The following is a 13,443-nucleotide window of genomic DNA, read 5'->3' as shown; positions in this document are numbered from 1 at the left end:
AGTACTTTTGGCCCTGTTAATACAAGTGACTTGTTTTAACTTGACATTTACCTTACTGCATAGGAAATGGATTACATTCCTTCTGTATGGTACTGTTTGATAATGCTTAACATCAGTTGTTTGGGAAACCAGGCTCCACTTGTCTGTTAAAAGTATATATATGTAAACTAGACAGCTGCCTGCACAGTAAGGGGGAAATCCAGGAGACACTCGAAAAACTCTTACTAATATGGTCAAAATCTGTACGATTTCCCATCCTCCTTGTGCAGCAGGAAGTGAGGTGGCTGAGGCAGCGGTTGTGTGATAAATCTTAGAAGCTGTGCAGCTTAAATAAGAGGCTTTATGAAACAGAGTATCTAAGAGGGAAAAACTTAGATGATAGCAGCCCCTACGGAAGAATTCTTGTTTGAATAAGGTTGAGTCAGAGCTGACAAAGCCTTCTTAAGTTACCATATAAGTAATCAAATGCCTAGCAAGGAAAATAAATGGAAGAACTACTGAATGTCCAGGGATTTCTATTAAAACAGATCAATATAGCATTATGTACATAAAATAAGCCTTTGCCATTTCAGCATGAAAGCAGAGATTTCTCAGATGCCTACTGAATAAGAAAGGCTGTTCAGCACCAGAAATAATTTTGCTTAAAGAAGTCTGTATGTTTAAAGACATGAACCAAAAATAATTAGGAAGATATCTGTGCAAATTACCAAATTCCAGCATCGGAAAAATAGACTCGGTAATATCTAGATAACCTGCAGTCGTGACCTCTGCTGTGGATGCAGTGTGTGATTCTCCTACAGGATGTCCAAAATGATATGTCTCAGCTGTAAGAAAGCATGAAGATGGTATCCAAAAGCTAGTCACCGAAAGATCTGGTACAGTGGTGTCTTCTAAATATATCTCTAAAAATTGTGATTAACTGTTTCTTTCAGTCTGCAAGAGTTCCATCAGGAATTCGGGGGGTGGGGGGGAATATAACTTTATCAGTCATTTCCTATAGTTGAGTTACACTTGCTATACCAACTGTAACTGGGAACTACAGACGAAGCTAAGAGCTTGTGATGAAAATGAATATCTGGTGATAAGTATCACAGGCTTTTCCTCCTGGGTGATGACCCAATTAGTTTCTTAATCACTTCCTAACAGCAGTTTTGCTGGGAGGTGTGAATATGCGTGCATGATTACAGATAGTCACTGAATCACATGACTGATACCAGACGGGCTCTAGTCAGCACGTCAAGAAAGATGCAGTTAGGAATAGGCTGAAAATTAGTATATTTTGTACTGTCAAAGTAGGAATATTTTGTATTTATGTCCCATGGTGCTGCTATTCAGTGTATTCAGCAGAAAGTTAGGACTTTATCTTTGGTTTCTGCATTTAGTAGAGATGGCAATTCACATCATCAATTTTGTTGGATGCCACACTGGTTATCTACAAAGAAGCACACATTGAGAAGGAACAGGGAAAATTTGAGTACACTCCAGTTATTTATTTCCATGATCTTCTGTCCCATTTTCTTTCCACCACCCCTATTATTGAAGGGTGTGAGTACTGTGTTTACTGTGTCTAGACCCAGTAGTGATCTCGTTCACATAAACACACACAGAGCTGGATTGCGTATCTCTACACAATGGCTGCGTAGACACTCAAGCCTGCTCTGTGAGAACCATCTTACATCCCCAAATGGCGCTGTGCCATGCCATCCAAGTGGCACGGGTTTGTACTAGCTCACTGTCATTTCTTTCTTTCAATCCAATGTCATTATACATCATGGATACCAATTTTGAGGAATCAAATTGCTCCTTAGTGTAATATTAATAACAATCCCAAATCCCTTTCTTTCCTGCAAATGTTTTGCAACTGCAACTGATTACAAGGGGTAAATCAAATAACATTTCACTGAAGTCTCTCTTCTTTAGTCAAATGGCAAAATTCCTCAGGAGAAGTCTTAGTTAAAAATGTAGTTACCCATTATGTTTTACAGTCTTATTGTTCTCACAGGGGAGAACTGGAAAGTAAAAGTAAAGCACTAGAAAGATTTAACTTCACATTAATGAAATTTCAAATGGCACTAAATTAGCAGGAGTTGCAAAAGGCAATGAAAACTGACAAACAGAGAAGTAGATGTTACTGAAACTAAGTACATTATTCTTTTTTGAATTACACTATCTCTGGCTAAATGTGAGCTACCGCAATGTGATATGAATATTTTCCACTGGTGTTACTCTATTGTTATATTTTATCACAGATATGAAAGGAACAGCAATATATTGTACCACAGTTCAGAAACTGCTGATCTAGGCATACTACATAAAATAATCTTAAATACTTTGGACTTAGAAATTTTGAAAGCTGCTGGATTCAAGGGGACCTAGGAATGACATTGGACAAAAAATTAGGCATTATTTTGCAATGCACTGTGGCTGCCAGAGAAGCCACTTTGGGGCTGCTTATGTAAACATTTCGTGCCAGAAACCATGGAGATAATATTCTCTTTCTAAATGACTCTGTTATATGGATTCTCAGCTTGATGGTTATGAACAGGCATGAGAGCCACAGCCTCTTTGACCTTCCCTTGACTATAAATAGGAGGGAGATAGCAGCTAGATGTACATATATGTGATGGGGGTTCAGTATAGAAAGGGCAACGGTGATACAGAAAAAACTGAACATTGTTTCTCAGAGAACTTTGTATGGAATAATAGCAAAATCACATTGCCCAAACGAAGAAAGAAAATGCAAAGAGCAAAAGTAACTGCAGCTACTCTAAAATTTAGTATATTATGGAATAGTAATTCAATGAAAGTTAAAACTAAACCAATCTGCTGAGGGGAATAAGATTGTTTTAGGATTTCTGGAGAGAAGACCAAGTTCAAAGCATTTTTCACAGAAAGGAATATTCCTGGATTGCAGATCTTTGTTGAAGTGAAAGTGAATTTTCACTTTCTTGACCTTTTCCTGCTTCATCATTGTGAGTAGCTGTTTAATTTTATAATGTTTGCAATATGCATTTAGAACTACTTGCAATTGCAAAATCTAGAAGTTTTGCAATTTTTGGAAATGATCAAGAGTCTCTCCACTCATGCTCAGCGTTCCATACAGGTAAGCAAAGTCCTTCCTTCTCTACAGGACAGCTATCACTTTTATATAAAAGAGATGATGACGCAACATCTCCACAGAGCATAGGCAAGAAAACCAGCAAAGAGCTGACATTGCCTCAGGAGAAAACAGTTTTAACTGAAGCAGCAAAAGTAGTATCTTTACAGCTGAGGAATTTCAGTGCAATACTCCTGCCCAGTGCAGAGAGAATGGGCCAGCCCTAACAGCTGTGAGGCTGCAGACAGGTCGCTGGACCGTTCTCACTGCCCCACTCCTCCTGTAGCTGCCCTCTAGGCAGCAGCATCCCGAGGTCTGGCTGCCACCCGGTAGGAGCTGCCGCTCCCAGCAGCAGCCACAGCCTCCTGGCTCCTTCCCAAGGAGCCAACGGTGGGCTGAAGGAGAGCATCCCCTGGGCTTGGGCTAGCCTGTGGGCCTCCTGCCGAACCAGGCTGTTTAAGGAATAATAAAAAACAAAGTTCAATAAAAAAGGTAAATTAAAACGTCTTTAAATATTGTGACCTGTTGTTTGTAGAAACTCTCCAAACCACAGAAGACGACAAAAATGCTTGATAGGTGGTGCAGAAACTCACATTAAATCTATGGGATTTCCTGTTCATAGGGCGCTTTTAACTACAAAACTGTCTATTAGAGCAAGAGGCCCTTGCTTGCCTGAAGTCAGCCTGAATCGGGTTTGGGGACCTATCTAGTCAAACATTATTTTTCTGCCTGGTTTAAGTAGGCAAGGATGATTACCATTCTGCTGTTATTTACCCGACTTTTCTTAAGGTTATGCATCTATGTCAAAGCTTATCTCAACTTATTTCTTCTGCTGACTGCTTTTATTGAGGACTATGTCTCATGACATTAAGTGAAAAGCCATGCAGTAGAAGGAACGTAAGCAATTGAACAGATTATTAACTTCTAATATGGCATAAAGCAGCTTTGATGAAATATGGGCAGTTGATTCCAGAGTGCTAATTATTCTTGTTTCAGATAAAATTAAAACTACTTCAAGTAACTATGTCATTTTCTAGCTGTAACAAGCAGCAAGAAAAGATCATTCTTTCATAAAAGATAACAAATAAAGTAAACATCAGCTTAGTGCGGCAGGCAAACAGCACTGTCAAAGGAAACCCATTTAATCAACTTTCTTTAAAAGTCACCTTTCATCTACTCCTCCTTCACAGTGTTTAGGTTTTTTTTAGTCTGGCAGGTATGTGCTATTTTGATTTTCTGTACATTCTCCATCCCTATTGCCTCAAGTTCATTGTTAGTGAAGTAGCCTGTACGTAGAAAATCTGCCTTTTGAAGATGCACAGGGTTATTAAATAAATCCTGTCCTATTTACGTATAAAATAACCTTGCATCTTGCAGGATCAAGGCTCGTCTCTGAGAAGCTGCACAACACTCTGCTGCTCAGGTGAGTGTGTAACTATCAACATTTTAACGACAGTTCCTATTTTTTGCAGTTCCTGAAGTAATGTTTTTTGGGGAAGGGAAGTTCACACACTTTACAGGGAATGTCTTGTACAAATGGAACAGTCACATATCAGCAGAATTAATATTTTTTTAAATTATTTTACCTTTTTTCCCAGTTAATGGGGCAAAACAGGTCAACACAGTTGTACAGGTTCTCAAAATATGCCAGACTTCAGCTTCAGTCACATGAGATCTAACAGTTCTCCTGGCTCCCTGTCCTCGCAGTAATCACTGAAATATTCTGTGAATGTGGAAGAGACCTGAATAATTATGCTACATGGAGCAAGAGAGGAAGAAGAAAGAAAGAAAGAAAAGAAAACAGAATGGCACCTGCTAAATTTTACAGAAAAATACTTTGTCAAATGACTCAAGTCCAGAAAATATCAACTTGAATTAAAGTTTATGGCAAAAAATAATAGACTACTCTACTTAAAATATGTAATATTTATTAATTATTTTGATTTTCATTATATGGTACTAATTTAATTGGAAATTAATATGAATATAGCACACAAAACTTGATTAAAAATATTCTGCTGTAAGTCAGCATTTGCTGAATATGCCTTGTTGAATACTAATTTTCAGAAACTATTAGTTTGTGATTCCAATGAAAAGATATTGCATCCTGAAGCTATTCTTACTATGAAATATCTTGTTGAGTATTTTCCCCTGTTGGAAGCTTTCAGTATTCAAACTAAAACAAAATATTGTTTCTAAATTGTAAAAGTTTTAGGAAAAGCTAGTGTCCTCAGTTTTGGTACAATTGGAATATAGTTCCTTCTTCTAAGTGACCATAGACTATAAAACTAGTCTTTGCAGCTACAATGACAAAGTTGCACATCATGACAATATATAAACATAGGGAATCATAAACACCACTGTTTAATTTTCAAAAAATGAGTACTGCAGAAACAACTATGTACTACATCAACTGTAATATATTATTTTTTATTGCGGTTTTAATGTGCTATCACAAACCCCGCTACTTACACTAGGTACCATCAGTACTTCAGGTGTTTCCTAAACTAAGTGGTTGTGGTTTACTGATTGCCTTTTTAAAAGTTCAATTCTGAAAACTTGAGTCTGCAGCTTTAAAATCTTTAGGCAGGTGACAAGAAAAAAAAATGCCCAGGTCATTTGATTCAGTGAATTTGGGCAGTATCCATAATGATACTATATCATATACAAACTAAAAAATCATTATCTGATGGGAAGCATTTGATAGCCTTCAACAACTAACTATACAATAGTCAGTGGAATAACAAATCTAACTATGAATGACAAAATTTGGTACCACAAGATACAATCCTTGTTAAAAAAAACATAAAATACCAGCTTTAGGAGACCTTTTATGGTATATAGTATGCCGTATGGTGAGTACACATTAACATTACCGCTATGGATTAATATTTTTAGTGAATGCTAAAATGCTGCATGGAGATTTATGTAGTCAATAAGGAATAAAACGGTTTGTGGAGGGCATTTCAGGCTCAGTTTAAGATCCAATCCAAATAATTTTTTTCAATAATATATTTTCCTGGAGCAAGTGTTCCAGTCTCTTCCTATTAATTTTTATCCTTACCTTCTTTTAGTCTGTGCTATTTTTATTGAAAAGCTTAGTTTGATGATCCAGGTTTATAATATTTTATTTATGAACAACCATAACATGGAACACATAAAAATTTGATACAACAGCTTAATGTTAAAATACTATGACTATGTATTAGCTAACTACAGTATATTTTGGGTGGCTGCATTTACTCATCTAATACAAAGTAGGATCTGCCTTAAAAATTAGGTCAGGGAAACCAGCATCCACAATAATTTGAAGCTTTATGATCTGGTGCAGTAGATTTTTAGGTACTTTAAGACTCCCCCTGATCTCAATGGAGGTATCGTAGGAGTGAAGTTAAGCTTACGCCTAGGTTTTCTCCATCATGAATCATGAATTAGTTAGAAATGCATTGGAACTGCCTAACAAAGGAAAGTCCAAGAGGACCATAAGTGCAGCAAGGGCATTATCAGTCTCTTTGATATATTAGTCTAACAATATTTTTGGAGGGAAAGGGAGGAAGCCAATTCAGCTATTGGAAGTTATGGGAAATTACTTCATGTAACTTCACAGAGTAGTAAGAACAAATCTCATCAGATTTGTTTGGCTTTGGTTTTATTCAGTACTAGTTTCTAAAAGCTACAAGATGGTAAGCTGTACTAGAAGGCTCAGATAGCATTTCTATATACAACACATACTTTTAAATAATTTCTCTCTTTCTTTCTTTCTTTCACGTATGTTTCAACTTAGCAGCAGTGATAGTAACAATTAATAATAATAATAATAATAATAATAATATTTAAGGGTGGAATGAAACTTTTATTAAAAAATCCTTTTTCAGTTCTTCAAAACTTTAAGGTATACTCTTTTGGTCTGAATACAGTTCATCTCTCAGAAGAGTTTTTCTTTTTCTTTTTTTTTTTTTTTTACATTATTATTATTATCAATTCAACCTTTCTTGCCCTGTGTATGTCCTTGAAAAGGAACATAACCCTTCCTTTTTATGTTGCTATCAGTAATTCTATAATACAATTATATGCAATAATTACATATTCCTATCAAAATTACACATCATTCACATCATTTCTGTATGCTTTTAGAGTATCTTAAGATTCTCTACTTTCATCTTTCCATATTTCAAAGAAAATGCAATAAGTCCCTTACATATCTCCAGGAGTAAGAGCGAGAGTACAACTACTTTACTGATTCAGCGAAATGCTCAGCGTGGTGCCAGGTGAGCATATATTTGACTCACAAGCAGAGCCCCAAGTCTGCTTCAGAGGCAGTGGGCTTCCCACACAGAAACCTTGGGGCTTTGGGACTAGAGTTGTTGAGTATAAAGTGTAGGACATGAGACTGCAAACCAGACAGCCCAATTGTACAAGTACATCCAAGAAGTTATGATGAGTCAGAGGTGTCACAGAGTATTCAGGCACAGAATAACAAACACAGCACAAACACACAACTAGGTTAGTTCAGATCTGGCTTTTGTGGATGAACTGGATCTGTATGTAAGGCCACGTACAAATTTCCCTTTTCCTCTTTTCAGGAAACAGCAAGTCAGTTTTAGCCTCAGGCTTTCCTCCAAGACCACAGTGCTCCTGGTGGGAGAAACCCATTCTTCAAACCATTAAACATACACCACTTACTTTCTATCTAAACCACACGTGCTTTATGGCCTGGATACTTACTCTTGACAATATGTAGGCACAAACAATTTAAAGGGAGCTGCATCTATAAAGGATGCTTTTCTAGACACCTCTAGCAAAAAAAGACCCAAAAGAAGTGGGAAAAATCCCCTACACAGAAAGAATTGCCCCAAAAGGAAGGAGCTAGAAGTGCCTGGCTTTCCGAGCACTCCAACAGAGACTTTCAGTTAAGTCCTCACCACAGAATCACACTTGTCTTTTTCTTTGAAAACTCATTGGCCTGGGAACAAGAGACATTTTATCTCAGAGGAACAGTATTCAAGAAGGTTATAAACACAGATCATATATTTATAAGTGATTTTACTGTGTAGTGTTCTCAGAAAACTCCACCCCAATCCATTTCATTTGGATCTGCTGAACTGCAAGTAAGTCTTCACACTTATTTGAGAATTGACACTACAGAACACCATTAATGGACGAAACTTATTTTTCAAATGACATAAATCAAGGTCTTGATGTCAGAAAAGCTTTATTAAAATAATCTGTCCACAGTTTCTTCTATTTTAAACCCAAGGAAAACTAGAATACTGTCCCACCAAGGGAAGTGGAATTACACCAACAAATTTGATAGCTCATAGGTAGTACCATGTTGCTCCATAGCCCAATATACACCTAATAAAAGATTCAGCAGTATAAAAGCCTCTGTGAGGGGAAACTGGCTGGTAGGGTGACAGAAGAGAGCAGGAGCAACAGGCCAGGAGCAGCAGCTACTGGGGACACTGTGCTGCAAGAGGCTGAACGCCGTGTTTGGAAGGAACAGGGCTGCACAGAAGTAGACAGGTGCTGTTAGTTGTTGAGGAGACAACAGCGGGTAGATGTAGGGCCTGTGCATCACAAGGAGAAAACAACAGAATCAAATTACCTTTATACCAATGAGCCTGGGCTGTCTTCACTTCTGTCATTTTCCTACCTCAGTTAAGCAGCTTAAGTGAAAAAATGCGTCATTGCTATTACTTTTGGTCAAACCCTCTGTCATCTTTCTGTCTCATGGCTGCACGCAGTTTAGAACAACTTTTTGCCCTAAAGGGGAGTGTCACTGATGTTACGAATCTGCCATGAATCACAGTAGCATTATACTTCCTTCTACAGACCTGAAAACCAAGCTCTAAATTTTACTGCCAGGAATCAGTAGGATATGCAATGTCACGAGTTCATACCTAATAAGCTCACTGAAAACAATATGTCACTTGTTTTTTCCTAGTGCATGCACTAGGGAAGCATTATACTTCCCAAACCCCTGGCTTAGAATTGCATATGAAGAAAGTCTCCCAACCTCTGGAGATCAGCAATCAAAAACTCTAGAGGCACATTAAAATCAGTGTGCCATAGAGAAGAGCAGTGTGGGTCAGTCTGTGTGGACTGTATGACAAAATTATGACTGCCACCAAACCTGTATACAAGCTGTGCACTACCTGGGTTGCTATTGTTTCCAGGCTAGTTAATGTGGCTATTTTTTACATTGTCATTGCTGTCTAGTTATTCAAAGTTCCACTCCTAAAATTGACATCTCTTCCTTCATGAAACAGTCAGTTGATAACTAGAGGAAAAGGTGTCACGATTCTTCTTTGTAACTAATTAGAATTTTTTTAATAATTACAATTTTAATTAGAGACAGTCTCAGGTGCTACAATGTCTTTGCCTTGGGGGGGGGACGGGATGGGGACAGAGAGAGATGTTTCTAATAGCTAAAAACTAGGAAAGTGGTTTGGGGGGAAAGAAACTTCAAAGTGTGTAATCTAGCACAGAAACCCAGTTCTGATTTGTCAAATTAAAGTTAGCAGAGAACATGGTTACATTTACATGTAATTCTTTTCAGGGGCAACATTTCCAAATTTGCCTCTGCAATGAGCAAGCACCAGTGGCATTCCTATCAGAGCTGAACACTCTGCTCTTTATACGTTGGTCTTTCTAGAAATGTTTTCACATCAAAGAAAGCTTTAAAATATATTTGCATTAATACAACCTACACATGATTTTTATGTCTGCAGTTGCCTTTTTTATAGATTACCAGTCCTCCAGGGTAATCTTTCTACATGATATTGCAGTCAAATCCAGTGTTGTATCTCTAATATCACTGCCTCTTTCACAGCTATTCTAGGTTCTTCCATGCCCCTTCCATTATTGCTCATCCTTAAAGCTGCTTCAACACCAGAATGAATTTATCATTGAATTACTAGACAAAACTGCTGCTATTCTTTCCATTATTTGAACAGCTATTGAGCTGCACAAATGTCATCAACTATGGTTCATCCAATAAATCGTGAACTTGAAAGTATTGAGCACTGCTAGATACACTCTGGTATATTTGAAAGTACTGTTTCAGTAGTTCTGCCTTAGTAAGCCAGCTAGCGTCCTTTTATTGTTGTCTTACCCTTTCTAACAAGGCCTGTCTTGCCTCAAATTTCTAGCAAATGGATAATCTTCTCAGTCCATCCAAGACCCTTCGTTTGAGATTTACCTCTAGAAAGTCTTCAGATCTGAGTTCATCTACATGAGAACCAGTGCTTATTTAATTTTGTTATCCATTGACTGTTACACTTTCCAGTTTCTTAAGCATATACAAAAATATTTAAAAAGTCATTTAAAAATATAAATCCACAGCCTTCTGCTGAAGGGTGACCTTTTCAACATCAGTCCAAGTTGTCCACTCTCTTCCATCAGATCCTTGCCTCGGATGACTGAAAAATTTAAGAAAAGCAGCAGAATAGGACAGAATCTCTTGAAAGGATTATTCTTGACTTTAACCTAAATCTGAGAATCTTAATATATTTCTAGTGCTACTCTTCACCCTTTGTTACCTTCCCTGTATTTTTCATTCAGTAAATTCAGTATCTTTAGGAGGAATAACAGTTTGCTTGTTATCACGTGGATAGGGGTTTTAGAGAAGATGTTCAGTTTAGCTGTTTCAGAACCATCAGTGGACATGATATGTCACTTGTCAAAGACCAAATTTAGATCTTCTCTAAGGAAAATTCTTACTAAAGGATGCATGAATAGAAGAATAGAGGTATCCTTTTTTACACTTCAGAGAAATAAACAAACAAACAAACAAATAAATAACACAGGAAAAAAAATTAAAAGCAACTTGTATAGCTGTTAGTTCTTACTTCAATCTTCTGAATTTGGGCATATTGTAGAAGTAGTTAATGCTACCCACCCACAAACATATATTTACACAGACCTGTGGCTGTGTGGGTAGAAGTGGTGGTGGGCATGGGCAGCACAGGCAGCAGGGGGAACTAAGGCAGTCAGGGTCCCCAGGCAGCCTTAGCTGCTGCTGCCATTTAAACACTCAGCTTTAGTCGACCTTCCTCATGTTTCTCCTTTCTGCTGGCAGCAAGTCCGTCACCCAGCTGTGGAGTGGGGGAAACAAGTCCAGTTCTCCTGGGTGGTGTTTCAGGAAAGACCTGTGCTTTGGAGCAATAGGAAAAGAAGTGGAGTTCTTAGAGTGGGAAGTTTACAGAATTATAGACAGACAGATCTCCGCTTGCAGTCCCCCTGGTCTGTTTACCACTCTGCCACAGATCCCTTCTCCACCATGTTACGACCCAGACCGGACAGATCAGAGGGTCATAGAGGTTCTGCGATCCCCCCGGGCTAAATTAAGGAGAAATGACACCAAACGATCACTTCGAACGCTTTATTTGAACAATCCAAACTGTGGAAGGCGTAACAGTGGGCAGCGTGGGTTGTAGCAAAACGTTCACAAGAAGAGAGAAAAGAGAGAAAGAAAAAGAAAGAGGGGGAAAAGAAAAGAGAGAGTCACCGCCCTTGGATCCCGCGGCGTCGACGACGAGCGCGGTAATCCTCCGGTGATGGGCGCGCACAACGTGGCTCTTTGCAGTTGTGTCTTTCATAGCCTAAATCTCCATCCACAGTCACGCCTCTTGAAGACTTATACGGGTTCATTCTAGACAGTTCTCAACATATATGGTAGTGTTCCAGAGGGTTCTTTATCTACTGAGCATGTGCGGCTTATTGGGGTGGTGGTCTTAGGCACTTTCCAAGGAGCTACAAGCCCCCTCCTCAAATAAGCTTTGTGTGGCCTCTGGCCATTTGTGGTGGGTTACCAGGCTGGGTCTGCCAGAACACGGGACTGCACACCCTCCGGCACACCCCCTGTGTCCATGCCAGCCAACTTCTTGCTGATGTCCCTCTTTGTTATGCAGACCGCATCTTGGTTGCTACAATGTTTGAGACATTGACAGGCGTTAACTCTTTCAGTCCCTCACACGCCACCACAACAAAAGTGAACTTTGCTCTTGCCAGTCAAGAAAACAAAAAAGCATTTTCTTCCTCCTCCTTAGTTTCTTTAACAGCAAAATCTGTGACAGGACATTTCAGTTTTGTCCAGCCTTTTAAGAGTCTCCATGTACCTTATGTTCTTTACATTGTCTTCCTCCATAGAATACTTTGATATAAAAGGTCAGCAGTAACATTGTCAATCAAGTTTAATTAATGTGATCTCAGTTTGGAATTGCAAACACTTGAACAAACTCTGTTTGCTCCTACAAGGAGACACAATGATCACTGACTTCAAGGCCCTGCTGACAACTACTTCTTTAGGTATAATCTTATTTAAAAACCCAAAAGTTCATTCCTATTCCAAAGCTTATTTTTTATATCCAGTTTATAAAAAGTTTCTATGTATTGTTAGATCATTGCTCAAGCTTCACAGCAAAGAATTTGTTCCTAAGCAAAATAAGCATGAAACAAGACTGTAAATTTTCATACTAATATTTAAGTGTAGGTAGACATTTAAGTATTCTCAGTTTATGCTGCTGAAAAGGCAAGGACAAAATTGTATTCAAAATCAGATACAAGTTTTGATCTGCCAGACACCATAAATCATATCAGTTATGAACAGTTCATTTGTCATTAACAACTGATCATATCAAAATACCTGTTTCCTTTGTCTAAAGCATTTTAAAAGGACTGCACTGAGCAATCAATGTATTTAATATTAAAAATTAAATTTGCTGTACACAGACACCCACTCTCAATGAGCTAACACAGCTGCCTTCAGTCATCTGTCATGTCCTGTAGGTCTGGGTGTCATAATGATGTAGCACTATAAGAACTGCAGTATAGTAATACTTTACTGTTCTGTTCCTCATCCAAAGGAGTTTCATCTCTCCCTCTCATGAATCATCTGATCTAAGCTATATGGCATTTCTTCTCCCAGTCATAAGGATAAGCTGAGAATGCTGAACTGTCAGCAAATCTTTGATGTAAATCAATGGTCACAAGAGACTTAACTAAGAGGCAGAGGAAGAATATAATAGAGCAATCAGCTTATTAAAAAGAACACTTTTCCTTTTCAAAAATAGCTAACTTTTAGCAAAGCACCTTCTAATTCAACTATGTTGTGAGTCAGCATTTATCAAAGGCTAGAGAAGAACCTTTGAAATTGCCATGTGTGATAATTAATACATAGTTGAGATGGAGAGGTATCATTATTAGATAACTATTATTTCAAGATCACTAAAATACATTTAGGAAGGAAATTTGTACAGTACATTGCCAAATGGACTTAATATCTTTAAAAGAAGAATGTGTCTTTCCTTCATTTTGGGTTGTACCAAGAAATCAAGAATAGAATC

This window comes from Gymnogyps californianus, chromosome 1 (assembly GCF_018139145.2).
Source record: "Gymnogyps californianus isolate 813 chromosome 1, ASM1813914v2, whole genome shotgun sequence".
NCBI classification, from domain to species: domain Eukaryota; kingdom Metazoa; phylum Chordata; class Aves; order Accipitriformes; family Cathartidae; genus Gymnogyps; species Gymnogyps californianus.
The sequence above is the reverse complement of the archived record's forward strand: the minus strand, read 5'-3'. Positions refer to the sequence as shown.